Source organism: Copidosoma floridanum, unplaced genomic scaffold (genome assembly GCF_036245765.1).
Source record: "Copidosoma floridanum isolate Cflo_tuat_1 unplaced genomic scaffold, Cflo_Japanese_pri ptg000032l, whole genome shotgun sequence".
NCBI lineage: Eukaryota > Metazoa > Arthropoda > Insecta > Hymenoptera > Encyrtidae > Copidosoma > Copidosoma floridanum.
In genome coordinates, this window is record NW_028321909.1 from 7,784,357 (window position 1) to 7,800,033 (window position 15,677).

The 15,677-nt window shown below is 33.9% G+C and overlaps 1 protein-coding gene across 6 annotated transcripts in view; it reads left to right on the plus strand.

Moving 5' to 3' along the window:
- The window catches only part of beta-Spec (spectrin beta chain), a 52,297-nt gene that overhangs the window by 2,545 nt on the left and 34,075 nt on the right, over window positions 1-15,677 (plus strand). The window lies entirely within an intron of this gene.

Here is a 15,677-nt window from a genome sequence, read left to right on the forward strand (position 1 = left end):
TATACCTAGAAATAGCTAAAAGTTTATTTTAATGTTACTTTTTGTCGCAAACTCCCAAAGAAAAACGTATGATTTATATACCTATACCCTCGCCTATACCCACTTAAGTGACGAAACACTCGGTCCGCAAACGATTCCAATCGAAATATGTATGAGATCATCGAGCTTTGCGTATATAAATAATAAAATCACGGATCTCGAAAATATATCTAAAACTGCTCACTACACACTCAGAAGCTATGTACCATGTATAGTGTTTATTATATTTACGTTACTTACCGCTGATGTCTCCAATTCCCAAATAATCGTCAATTGTAAAAACAACAATGGGGCATTTTGGTCTCGATTTTGATACTTACAGTTGAAAAAGAAGCTACATTTACTATTGCCAAGTTCAAAATACGCAATTATATCCGTGGACGTGGAGGAAAAAGAATTTTGGTCGACACATACTTCCACGTACAGGTCTTTTCTTTTCCTGTCTCTTCCTATATGCTTATAGTTTAAGAATTCTACATCATCATGTGAATAAACAAGTATATAATATATACAGATTACATATAGGTAAGTACAGTTACAGCGAATTTCATACATAATGTAAAATGAAGAGTTTGCAAACTTGCACGTCGAGTTCAATCACGCCTCGTGCTTCTTCCTTCTCTTACCTTATTTTTTCTAAGTAATTTCTTGGGAGTTTTCCTATAAGTATTTAACGTTTTATTTATTAATTTTTTTTTTTTTTTTTTTTTTTACAAACAACGCTCAAGACTTATTTACTGTAAAATCTTCATTATGGTTTTTTGGTGTGCCGTACTGGCAGTTTTCATTTCAAATTAATAAATAGTATTTACTTGTGCATGGAAGGATAAAGAAGAGGGACGACGACGATGAGAAAAACAATTTATTCGACAATTTGCTTCTGACGCAATAGTGAATCACAGGATATTTAAAATTCTGGTACAGCAAATCTCTCACAATTAAATGCGCACAAAATACACGAATGCAAAAGTTGTGACGATTTAAGTAAGTACATGCATATCGATGCATATGTACAACTGAAAAGCAAACGCGGTTTATTGCTCCCATTGATATAAAGTAGGTACATGCAACTAATGAATATTCAAGAGAGGAGGTGCGACGACGATTGGGAGAAAATCTTGTTTTCGATGCACAAAAGTTTTTTTTTTTTTTTTTTTTCTTTGTCAGCAAGTATACTTCTTCTCATATGTACTTAACCCATGTTAAAAATACGCGTGACTTAATCCAATCACCTGCATTTAATGTAGCAACAAGATACTTAGTACATAAAATGCATTTTTTTACTTATTTCCGTTCAGTTTTTACGTACTAATCTAGATGTACACGGAGAATCTGTTAAAAACATTTTGTTTGTCAATTAAAAATTGATTTGATTAAAATATTAATCATGTATAGTATTTAATTAGGATTTGCATGGTTTTGTGCGTAGTATTCTGATTTTCATTCATTTTTGTGTCTAAATCGTGAGAATATCGTTGAGGCTAAAAAAAAAAATTTGAGTATTAGGAAAATAAGAAAAGTGTGGATATCATTAGTTTCATTTTCTCAACACCAGCTCCTTAAAAATTACACGCACACGAGGGGAGCTTTTATCCCTTGAAGCGTCATCGTGATTTTTTTCTTTTACTCTAGATTATGTTTTTCTGCAATAAAATGACTAAAATTAAAAAAGATGAACCTACTCCCTGTCAGTCAACTTTGTAGGTTACTGTATGCATTTTTTTTTCACACCTCAGTCGTGTTAATAGCTCCTGTACGTTGATTACTTTTTTATCTTATTATCAACTGATAAATGATATGTAGGTATCAGACTAATAATGAATTTTTGATTGCATATATCTTGATGGGGAGAGGCTTGGAGGGAGAATTGATAGTTGTATTGTTTATTTTTTCCAAAATTTTAACAATAAGTATTAATCGGCTTATTGTTTTTTGTTGTCTTTTTTAACTATTTAATATTATGATAATTGTTGAAAAAATAACATCAGTCATTTTATTACAATCCACAATTAATATTTGTTCCGAGAAAGAACTAATGATGATAAAAAAACGTTGTTACAAATTATAAATATATATTCTCTATTTTCATAAAACACGATGCATATTATTTTTCTAATCCCTTTTTGTATAAAATTACAAGCTTTTGTTTAAATTTGCGAACGGAGAAAATTCCCCGTTACGAGTTTACTTTTTATACAATACATTTTTTTGCACCTAAATTTTTAAATATATAAAAATTCAAGGATTTCAAAAATTTCACGTGAAAAAAATATTGCTTTCAGCACAAGACCAGTATATTTTTATAATACATAGCTCTGGTTTGATATTTTGCCAAAGTAAAAAATAAAAATTTTCATGATGACGTATAATCGTTCGTTAGGCGTTTTTATAACGTTATTTTACCATCCCTAAATTTTGAGCCTAATTATTGGTGACAAGAAATTCAAGCTTTTAAGTTTATCAAAATTAGTTTCATGAAAGTAATTTTCTTCAATTTTTTAAAGGCCATTAGGTATATTTTCTCTATCAACATTATTTTTTTGAGAGGATCGACGATGTTTTAACCTCCAAGTCCTACAATAACTTGCTGTTCAACAATCACCAAACGAACAACTCATCCATTTCATTAGACATGAAAACAATAAAATGTATACTTTACGTCGTAATTTTTATTAGGACCAATCCATTCAACGAACTTTTCGTTACATTTACGAAAATATTATTTACGATGTTTGTTTGAATAAACATTTTTTTTTCTTGAACATTTTAAACAAAAAAATTCAAGCTAAACCTCAAGAATTAAAAAAAAAATAACAATTCTGTAACATGCTACTTAAATGTAATACTTGAATTCTCACTTTAATTTCCACGCTTATTATTATTTTCTTTAATTGTTTATTTTTTTCTGGAAAAAAATAAATCAATCAAAAGTCTATGAAAAATAATTCAACTTCTTACAATTAAAATTACAAAAAATGTTTCATTTCGACGATACGTATGAAGTGAACTTTGAGCGGAAACAAATGCGAAAACTCTAAAACTGTAGGTACTATCATTGTACAGAAAAAGTTTTACACATCTACATCAGCCTGCAGTAAGTAGTGCGGAAAAGGCCAGCGCGTTTGAATGAAGTGTGCGTTGTGTGCGCCAGCAACAGGTATATTATAGGCAGGTGTTTATATATACTGTATACTCATTATAATATACTTACCCACACCCATGTGTATATATATATATAATTATAATGTCAATATTCAGTGTGTCCGGAGGCATAATAGTATTTCCATGTGTATACATTGGATAACAGCCGTTACATGACAAACTTGTCTCGATGTTCTTTGCTCGCTCACCTACATGTATAGGTAACATAATATATTATACATGGTATAAAATGTAATACGATCAGCCGGCACATTTACACATACATATTTATGTACATCATATGCAATTCTATGAAAAGTACGAATTGAATGTCTATACATACATAACTCGTTTTATCAATTCGAATGTAAAAAAATAAATTATTTTTCAATCAGATAAAGATGACACGAAGATAGAAAGAGAGGCAGAAATTTGCTGCGTTGCCAAGCGAAATTGCGAAATAAGTGTACATCCGGATGTCCGAGCTAACGTGTATACCACCATGTAACATTCATACAGTGGTCAGATTTGGAAGCTCCGAAGCGTATGGGCAAAAAACATGTATCAGACGTAATGGTTTAAAATTTTTTTTATCTTATATGTCGTTTAAACTTTCAACCACCAATCGAATTTAGAGGCACGCCTGATCCAAAGTCTTTATGTTTGATGACGCTTCAGCTGCATTGTATATATATATGCGCGCATAATACAAGAGAAACGAAGGACAGTCAATTCAGGACACGAACTGTAAAATTCATTGTAACGTATATTAGGGTATGTATATATAGTAAGGCAAACACGATACGTGTCCTCAAATTTCATGGAACATTCAAAAAATTGAAATAGTAATGGTGTCACGAAATTTTATAGGTCAAAGGAATAATTGACTTAGTATAATAACTATTTAAAATATCGTTGAAGCGATGAGAGAATAATACTAACGGGCTAAAGTTGAAATCCAAGCGATCATTGTTCGTCACGAATAACATATTGCATATCGGGTGGTGCAGCTCAGGTAGGCACTTGAGATTATTCCGCTTCTAATCTTAAAAACACAAAAATTTACCAAAAAATATGCGTGTTCAATATATTTTTCAATAATCCAAAAATTTTGCTTCAACCAAAGTATGACTTACGAGTAGGTACGTCAATTTTTTTAATAATATGTTTTTTCTTAGAGCTTGACACCACGTGATTCAATTGAAGCTCAGGCCGCTTAATCGCTACTTCTGTAATGTCGAGCCGAAAATTGTATCTCTGATATCTCAGAGTAAGCTGTACTTACTTACGTGTGATTCCTGGGCGTATGCAGTGAAACCAACCAACCAAAACTCAACAAGAAAAATAGTTGTAATGAACTCGCAAGGGCTTGGCTTTTTATTGGTTGTAATTTATTTTGCAAGTAAATGATTCTCCTGCGAATGTACTGAAAATTAAAAAAAAAATCCTAAAAATTTATAATTATCTCACCCCGATCAGCTTGACCGCAAGAAAATTTTGTTTACCGAATCAACAGAAAGCAGCAAACGTTGGCGTGCACAGGGTGTAGAAGCATCATAAACTTCTTCTCACGACATGTATATCCCGTACCTAATAATAAAGAACGAATGACGAAGAAAGATTTCAATTAATCGATTTTATAAGGTTTTATGTGTGCGTGGCAGCTGCTCGATGACTGGTTACATATAGGCGTGGCACATACTTACTCTACACGCAAACACACACACATACACCCACTATCCTCTGCGCCAACACGCGCGACTTCCCCTCATAGTATGATGATTTCCTCGACGTTGAACTGTTACGTCAGTCACCACAGCTATATATACAACTTGTAGAATCACAATCGGAGGTCTTTTATATATACGTTTGAATTTGAAGCACAGAGTATCCTTCCTTCCGTATAGTATGGTAGAATTAACTAAAAATCTCATCGATATCCCGAAAAAAGAATAGGGTAGTAGTTTTAATGCATGGTTACAAATTTACACAGAATTTAACAAGTAGAAATGTCAGCAAAAGCCCCCAAACAAAATGACAAAAATGGCCAAAACATGTTTTTCGCGTCAAGAAGAAAACTGCAGAACCGCCCATCAAAAAGTATGTTGTAAAAAAAGATGTGTAATTTTAATACGAAACAAATGAGCCGAATTGGGTTCAAATCGGTTCAACCTTTTTTTTGCAAATCGCAAAAAACTGCCATTTTGAGCCATTTTTTCGAAGCTCAATAACTCGCGTTCTATACAATATTGAGAGCTGAAATTTTAGCACAAGGTAGATATCGTAGCCATTAACATACACACAAAATTTCAGATTTATGGGTTATAAACTTTTCGCGAACCGCAGCAAAAACACAAAAAAAAAAAAAAAAGGCCTCTCGAAAAATGTCCATAAAAAAGTTGTTAGCGAACATATAGGTACATTTTTCAAACGTATTTCCCTTCATCTATATTGACTCTATTTAGTAATGCAGTTTGAACATAATACAGAACAAAGCATCAGCATTGAAGTGCAGTATTTTCGACGACAGTTGGGCAAAAATTAATGTAAAAATGAAATTTTAGTTCAAACTTAATTTTCGAAAAAGAAAAAAAGGCAGAAATTTTGATGATTCGTCAAAACTTAACATACAAATTCCAATACGTTTTATACAATTTTCGTACCATCAGTATATCCGTAAATTTACAATCTGTTCATGCTCGTACGCCGTTGTACTGTTAACGCCAGTGTCATCTGCGACAATTGGCACACGTCTGCGTTCACCAATAAATGATGTTTTAATTCGAAATTCGACTGCCTGGAACAAAGTTCGGGGGTTCATTGTATCCTCCTTCGATAGATTTTATCTCTCTTGAGTTGTAAAGGTTCCAAACACTATTCCTCTCCCGTTTCCCATTTAAAAGATTGAAGAAGCATTTCCTCGTACCACGAAAAATTACTACTAGTATGCGTGTAAGTTGCGATTAATATCTGTTTTCAAGAAGCTCGTAGCTCTCGTAAATTTAAGGAAGAATATTATACAGCAGCCGTGACGATCGTTAAGAAACGTGAGTCATAGGTATGCATGTATGGCAGCCCCAATGGTAACGGCAACCCAAACGTTCCTCTCCTCCAACTGTCAACAAGCAAAGATCTTTGATTCTCGTTTACCTAAAGGGAAACAACTTCCAGATTACTTGAAAGGGGGAAAAAAAGAGTTTGCCTATACAGTGAACGCACGTTAACAACAACATCCCCTTCTTTTCTCCTTTATCCTATACCTACCCCTTTCGAATCAACGGAAGAACAACAATCGTACAACCGAGTGCGATCTACTCCCCTTCGTGCTCGAGTGTTTGCGCGATTGTAGACGAAGCCTCGAGGCCCTTTGTTATTTAGAGTGCGTGACATACGCACACCAGAGGATCGGTTACTATACACAAAAGTATACAGGGATACGTCCAATGAATTTACTCGTTTCTCTCCTTATCTGCTCTCTCTCCTCCCCTTGAACACTTTTCCCAACAAGAAGAGGGCCTCTCTTTTACACTACTTGTTCTCTTACTCCCCCGCCTACGCATCATATAATATATATACTTTACGATCAAAGTACTCGTACATTTCTGAGCAGAGACTACTACTGTGTGTGTTTGGAATAAGCAGAGAGAGAGCGCAATATTTTATGTACCTATGTGGATTCATATACGATTACTTACAAAGACTTTCTGTTTTTCGTCGAAGCTTTGGATTATGCACCAGGGACTCTCGGGGACTTCTATACTTTGTGTGGATCGTTTTATTATTATTATTATTATTATTATTTTTATTTTTATTATTATTATCATTATGATTGTTGTTGTCGTTATCATTACCATTACCGATATATATTTCTCAGGCACAAATCACACTGAAGAAAAAATTAGATTCGAAATTTGTCTTTACTAAACACGTGTTTTTTGAGACACCCGTTATCATGTAATATAATATTATATTTTATAATATTAATATTGTTTTGCATTAAGGAGTACACAATGTTCTTAAAAAAACTCGCCATCGTATAGTAAGGTAGCGAACATTGTAGTTTATTTTTAAAACGACCGAATAGCGAGACAAATAGAGCAAGTAAATAACATTTGCTTAAACATGTTTTAAAAATTATAGTATCTAATAGTATTGATGACAATAATAATAATAATATTAAAAACATCGATTATCGATTGAGTTCAGAAACAATAAGTTGCTGTACATCGGCAACTCAGAGTAAAAAAATCAAACAGAGATAACAGATATATGACATAGAATGAGAAAATCATGGAGTCGATCGTGATTAAGTGATAAGACAAGTAAGCGGGCAAGGCAAAGCTTTTTTTTTGTTACTGGCGCGACGACGACGGCCATCAAACAGCGAAACTGATATAGACAACACATTATATTATATCCATATTTTTTAGTTCGTTATTCGTGAAAATTAGTCACACAGTTCTGGTCGAGGTTCTGGTGAATACCCATAGGGTTTTTATATTCTCGTGCAACACAAAAGTGAAATAAATGTTATAAAGTATGAGCTTGAAATTTTTAAGGATTGTACACAAGCTTTTGATATACGTTAAATCATAAGTTATTTTAGGATATCAGATTTAAAGATAAAATTGTGGATAAGACAATGATTTTACAACTAAATACCTTCACTGAAAATAAAGTAAAACTTATAAATCCTTGATAAAAACTTATAAATAAAGTAAAACTTGGAGCGTAAAAAACTACTTACAAATACGCATGTAAATTGTATTGTCTGAAATATATATGTTTCTCTTTAAATTAGTAAACAAATTATCCTAATGTATCAAATTTCGTAATACATTCGCATCTATGTATGTAATTAATTTTTTTTTTTTAATCTCGAGGTGAGAGTCCTCAAAGTTGAAACTAATTAGAAGCCAAAAAATGTTTATCCAGGATTAAACCGAGGATTAAACGTTAAATATACATTTTGAAAAAAAGACCAAAAACGATTAGCCCTTCGTTCACGTAACTTTTACAAGTTTGTCCACGATTATTCTTTGTAGGGGCACGTGGAGTCAATAACCCCTTTTATTTTAAATTTTTCAAAGCTTTTTTCCGTGGAATGTATATTTCCACGCGCAAGTACCATACACCAGAGAAAAAAATATCAAGCACATAGTTGTCGATATGACCCCTCCGTGTGTACAATTGTTTCACGTGTATATTCCAGAATACCAAGCTCCAAAGTTTTCACGGATAAAAGTGGCACACGAGGGAGTTGCCGCGCATCGTTGATATATTTAGAAATTGTATATATATATATATATACGTACACCGTCTCCTCGTCCGAGGGATAGCGACGATTGTACGTATACGTATACACATGTGTGTATGAATGACTCTTGGGCTCGCGCGTTTACTTTTACAACGACGTTGTCGGTATCGACCGCAGTCGACGACTGTGCGTGAAAAAAAAGAGCGCCTTTTTTGTCGTGTATACCCTGTCGGTGAAAGTTGTATTCTTGCCGTCTTGTTTAATTTTTTTAGCAAGTCGAGAGGACACGATTCGTACACTTGTTACTTTACATAATAATACTTAAGTATTTTTGTAGTTGTTAAACATTTTTTTTTTTTTTATAGCACTGTTCACATTAACTTGCCCAGTCACACAGTTTCGTGTTTTTTGAATAGAGAGATATTTTGTAAATACGACGAAAAAAAAAAAAAAATTCTTGAAATACGCTTTTGTTAGTATAGTTAACGAGGTAAATAAAAAAAGAAAAAAAATATTTTTGTGGATCATACGCATGGTTGACTCACAAAAGCGAAAGTCACCGAGATATATATATTTGCTTATAAAAATATTGGGAACTCCATTTTTATCAATCACGAGTAAAATGATGAAAAATTATATTGTGCATCATCAATAAAAACGTACTTATATAATTATTTACACATTTTATCTTTGACTTTTTAGTTACAATTTCGATCTACAATTGAACAAATTAACATTTTCTTTGATTTCCGGCCACAGAGTGTTTGTTTGCCAAATCAAGTATAGTGACAGACGTGTGAGGTAAGACGAGCCATTGACGTACAGAGAAATTGAAGTGAACCCAACCTTATTCGAATTTGAAATCTGAGTATCAATATGCACGAAAAAAAAGTAAAAATATCTTGCACCATATTTCATTACGCTACATTTGCTCGGCTAATCTTGTAGTATGTTGAAAAATCAATCGCAATAACTTCATTTATTCTGCCACCGACCGCAAAAAAATTAAATTAAAAAAGCCTGTCAGAAATTTTGAAAATGTTTCCGGTCAATTTCGCTCTACTGCTATACATGTTGGTCATGGTGGTGGTAAGCAAACGTCTTCTTAGTTCACCGCCTCGTGTCCTTTACAACGTTTTTTCATTTGTCTTCTAAAATGGCCATCTCCTCCTCTTATTTATGGCATCAGCTTAGGTAAAATGGTTTTTTGTGCGAGCGTACGTAGAATACTTTGTTTACAGTGACGATGGTCAATGAATATTGGATTTTCACCAGTTTTTTATTTTTTTGTAAAAGTTGGTATTGTCAGTTGGAGAGTTGCTTCACACAATAAAAATAACACTGTCGCATATCAAAACTAGGGAATCCCCCCATTCGTCACTCTTTTTGCCGATTACTAGTATATTCCCTCCTCGTAAAAAGTGATACAAGATATTTTTTTTGTATTATTTTATTTCAAAATGTTTCCAGCCGTATGTTTCATTATAAATGGAATCCAACGATACTGCATTAATTGTCAGTTGCCCTAATTCGTAAGATGGTAACAAGTACTGGATATTGCGCTATTAATATACCTCCTACTCCATGATTCTTCAGAAAGTCTCACTTGAATCATGAACCCTGTTTTTAAAGTTCTGATTGTACAGTTTTCAAATTATTTATACAGATACTAAAAACTTGTATTTACTTATTTATTATTTTTTTTTTTTATGTTCACTGTGATCTTTACTAGATTTAACATTGAGAAGAGAGTTTGTTTTTGTGTTGATATCCACTAAATTGCCACCTCAAGAGTGAATTTAGATGGACTAAACGGTAGATAAACGTTGAGAATTAAAAAATGAAACAAAATAGATTTAATGATTATAAGTAAATGAAATGTAAATAAATTCTTTAAATTTTCGAATGTACAATTTTATTAATTTTGACCATCCAGTGATGTGCAATCAACTTATTGAAAAAATATATTATTGAGCTTAAGCTGGCCCATTGTATGTACAAAGAATGGATCCGACAGAAAAATATCACAAAAAAAGCGTCTGATACTTGGCAGGTAACGCTAGATGCGAGTCATAGACTTACCACATTCAATGACGCTAACCTGGAGGATCTAATATCTTTCCTCTTGCTGCAAAAATTGTATAATTTACGTGTCATTTAGCCTTTTGGGAAGGGTCAGAATCATTAAAAGTGGTAGATGTTTGAATTCGTCACTTAGGGATGTCCATAAAAATGATTGTTTTTTTTTTTTTTTTTTTTTTGCTTACTGTGATGTTCTTTTCCATAAAAATGAGCACGGCAACTTTTTAAAGACAACGTTAGCATGAGACAAGTTATCAAGAAATAAAGAGAATTGCAGTAGATACTTTGTAAAATTTATAGGTAAACTCGCATAATGTTGACGACAATGAAGCACTCTCATCATCGTCGTCTTTTATACTCGTGTTCGTCGTCTCCCTCGCTTCCTACTTCCGACACTCTCCACGTACCAGTCACTTCCTAAGCACGTATCTATACCTCCACCTCCCCCGTTCTCTCTCTTATTTTTCCTGTCTACCTTCTACTGTATTATGGATTAATCCATCTATACTAAATGCTAATGTAAATTATTTTTTTATAATTCCAGTTAAAGTAACAACTCGTTTAAGTTAAATATATTTGGGAAACATATTCTTTAACGGTTTAAAGTAAAATATATTTAAGGATAGGCATTTCCACTTGAAAAATAAGTAGGTATTGCTCATAATTTTATGGGCTAGTTAAATGGATGATAAACTCAATCCTTAGTTTCCAAACATATGTTTTCCCAAGAAATTTTCTTTCAAATGGTAAAAAAAAAGTGTTATAGAGTGAGGGAAGAAAGTAAGAAGCTGAAAGGGGAGATTTCGTTTGAAAATTCAATTTTTCTCATTGTTCTAAAATCATTCAGCGAAATTTTTTTTATTTAAAATTGCAAGTTTAAATCTTTTTAAGTCCATCTTAAGCACTTTTTCGCGCTATGTATATATTTTTCTTTTTTTAACGCACGACTTTTGCTCTCTTGGCACTGGTCACGTTTAAAAATACGCCCGAGAGTCCAAGACTCTTGATTTCTTTCTTTCTCTCTTCTAGATCAAATGCTTTCACGCTGGCGGTCAAGTTTACTATTGATTTCTTTTACTCGTGTTTTTTTTTTTTTTTTTTTTCTACGCTGCCTCTTCGCGCGACAATAAGTTCAGCGCCAAATTTAACTCCATTGCAATGCGAGCAACTTGTGGTTTTTTATCTTTTTTAATTTTTTTTTTTTTTTCAAAGTACCGATCTGGCGTAGGTAGTGTTGGTAAAAACGCAAATAAATCTTTTCATTATAACAAAATGTCAAGTGCATACGGATGTTCTCAATCAATCACTCTCAGAACGCAGCAATATTGTATTTATATTATAAACGCGAATCGTAAAAAAAAATTAAAAAAAAATGAATCACCCCATGGATCAATAATTTCTGCCCTTTTTTTTATGACTTTCCATGTTAAGATGCAAAAAAATTGTGCAAAAAAAATCATAAGTTCAATTGGCTGCCATTAGCCGTATTCACGTGACCTTTTCCGTAAAAAAGAATCACACCCACCTCACGAGAAAAAACATTCTTAGAACTGGATAAAACACCCATATAAGCCACATTAGAATTAAAAAAAAAATCAACATGCCCAAACGACGGCTGCAACAACGCAATATTCATACAGATATACAAACTCGCGCGCATTCTATATACGTAGGTACACACAGAGCAGCTAGATTAGCGCAAATGCGGACGTGACGTAGGCCCTTTGGCGCGTACATATACATACGCTCATTAAGCTGCCCTGCCTCTGTATATGTGTGCTAGAAGTGAGAGAAGAAGGAAGAGGTGGATCAGCAGCTCGACTATTCGTCCGTCCGCTTTTTTTTTTTTTTTCTTCCTCCCTCCCTCCTCTCTTCTTCCTTTGTTTCTTTTTCGTTTTGCCGTTGCTCTGGCCGCGTCGCTGGCCGACTCGCCTGAAAACTTTTGTTACCGCCAGAGATCCTTTTGTTTTTCTTTTTTGTTTGGAGGCTGCATGTTTTTCTTTCTTTTTCTCTCACGGAAGGCTTCACGATGACAGTCGATATATATATTATTATGTGTAGCGTTACTCGTGGAAAATGCATCGACGCATCTTTCTTTGCTTTAAATTAAGTTTATTGGTCACAGTAAATGGACGAATAAAAAGCCAAAATTGATGTTTACCGGAGGCTTACTCCACGTATTGTAACCCACTTGTAACTGTCGAGCAAAAAATTTGATTGAATTTATCAAGTCAAGGCGAGCGTGAAATCTGATTATTTTTAAAAATATATCAGTGGTGTGCATTACACTTTATACAGTCAATATTTTTCTTGTACGTAATATGTATACACTAAAAGTTACATAAAAATATACTTACTAACGACTCAGACGTTCCATAACAATAGTGGAAAAAATTCCCTGTGTCTAAGGTGATCACTACCCGTTATGTATCCATTTAGAATAATTTAAATTGTCACGATGATTCCAGCACCAACACTTTTTTTTTTTTTTATATTGCCTTGAGAGTGCTTCATAATATTTTTTTGAGCAATAATGGTTTCGAAGAACCGTTTATGATAATAGTTGTAAGTTCGACTTTGCTCATTTTATTGAATTTTTTAAATATTACTCATTTCTTAGTAATATGATCTAATGACAAATTAGACAATTAAACAGTGAATTTTTTTTTTCTCACTGTAATAACGATTACCGTGAAAAATATCAATCGATTGATGGCAACTCTCCACCCGAGAAAAGCCAGTAGTAGATAGGTATAATGAGATAACTCGGCTCTGCGATAAGCTGCAGTACAAAAATAATAATTCGACGTTTTAGTTTAATCAGACTATTAAATTGTAATAGTTCTTCCATTTCTATCAATTTCACACTCGATTGACTCAATTTCACACTTGAGAACTTTTTTTTTTTACCTCCTTATATGTCAAGTAATCCCATTATTCATTGCAGTGCACAATTATAGACAAACTACTGTGCAACATGTCTTTGAAATGGTATTAAAGACTTTTATTGGTGTAAAGTTTGTCCAATCCGTAACAGCCTACAGCCCCTATCTCTATTTTTTACTTTTATTTCGTTACGTGAAATCGAATCAAAAAGCGCGTGGCTTGCACGTACGTACCTACATACATGTACATTGTATTTTAAAGCCCACTTATAGATATCTTCTCCCCAGTCGTCTATACCAAAAAAAAGAGAGCGTTCACCTGTACATATGTGTACCTACTCTCTTTCTTTGACGACGAGATACAGCCACCGATGATGCTAGTTGATGCTACCTCAGCAACGTCTTCTTGAAGCATTCTACTTTTTTTTTTTTTTTCTCTCGTTCTCATTATTGCCGCTGTCGGCGGTTTGCTTTTTTCTTCCTCCACTTTTCCTTCGCTAAAGCTCTGCTCAGTCCACACCGTATATATAGGTACGAAGCATGTAAGGGTCCCTCTCCTCTTCTCTACCCTTACTCGTGACTTCACTTTTTTTTTTTTTTTTTTTTTTTTTTTTTTTTCGCGAGGTAGGTACTGATTACGAGTGCCGTTTCGTCTCGAGCACTTTTTCCTCAGAGTCTTTGGTTTTTGCTTCCCCATCGAGCCAGTGTTCCTATCGTTCGCGTGGTTCTGCTTCGCCAAGTTGAGCTTGATTGCCAAACCGTACATTCGATTGTATACAACATATTATTATATTATACGGGCAATGGCAGAAATTTTCTATACATCATTTCCAGCAAAATGTCAACGATAGTAGTACCTAGGTATATATATATGTTTCGCAAAACCAATAGCGTCATCGACGCTTTCTTTACCTCAACGTTTCTGTACCGCGACCTACTACTGAAATTCGGTGTGTGCACATTTTACCTCGCATTTTACATACACAATATAACTTTTCTCAAAGAATCGTTCTTTGGATTTCTTATAATTTATTTTTCAAAGTTCAATACCACTCGAGCAAAAAGAAAAGAAAGTATAAGATACCGTGTGCAAAAAAAAAGAAAAAAAAAAAAATTAATTTTAAACACCACCCTGCATCATCAGCCGCACCACGCGATTGTAATCCATTATGCCCATGGATAGCTGAAACCCATCAGTTCGGTAAACAAATGACCAGCAGAAGCTAACCGTATATACGTACTTATAGAGTCTGGCCGTATATCGTTTTTCAATATATATCTACGTGCTCGAGAGTATTAACCACATACAAACACGTAAATGCTTTCAGCCAAATGAGTACGAGTGCTATCGAACGCCTCTTCTTTCTGTCTCTCTCTCTTTCGTACCCCCTTACGTACAAGCTATCCTCCTTTTCTCGATTCCGAGTGAAATCATCCGCGCGGATGATGCTTACGAGCCGGTTGTCAACTAAAAATATACATAAATACTTATTCACTCGTTCCAACGCACGAGTTCCAATGCATTAGGTTAATTCTCGTGTGATCAATCGGCACGCCGATTACGCGATTCCCTGTTGGTACCAAAGATTTGGAATATTTTTTACTTTATACAACGCGGTGGTGAACTTACCCGGAAGCGAGTCAAACCACCCCCACCCCCCTATCAACCAATAACCAGATGTCTTGATTACAAAAATAGTAGTGCAAAATGTACTATTTTTACCCACGATTTTTCAAAATGTAATGATTACGTGTATATATAGAGCCGTATAGAGCAGCGCGATCTGAAAGATATTGTACCAAAACGTAGCCTTAAGCAGTTCAACTGTACGTTTATTTGTCCCACCGGCACCTCTTTTATACAATTATTATTAAGTATAAGTAACGCGAGCCAATTGGATACTTTTTTTCGATGATGTCTAAAAACAAGTATGATGCGTACAATAGAGCATACAAAAAAATTATTTTCTCAATGTAAAAAGCCATGTTTAAGTCGTTAATACTTTGAATCTTGAACAATGTAGCCTCACTAAAATCCAACGGAATGCCCATATTAGGTGTTCATTCAATTGTGTGCAAAATTGAATAAGTATCTCTCACCATTTGCTTTTACCTGGTGTATACACAACACTCTACCTTACAGATATACAAATTCATATTGAATACTAATCATCGTACGTGTACAACGTTGCTACGTGCTTTTGATTTTTAACATTATTGTAAATTATGATGTATTGCAATAACTATATATTATGAGACCTAAGTGTGTATTT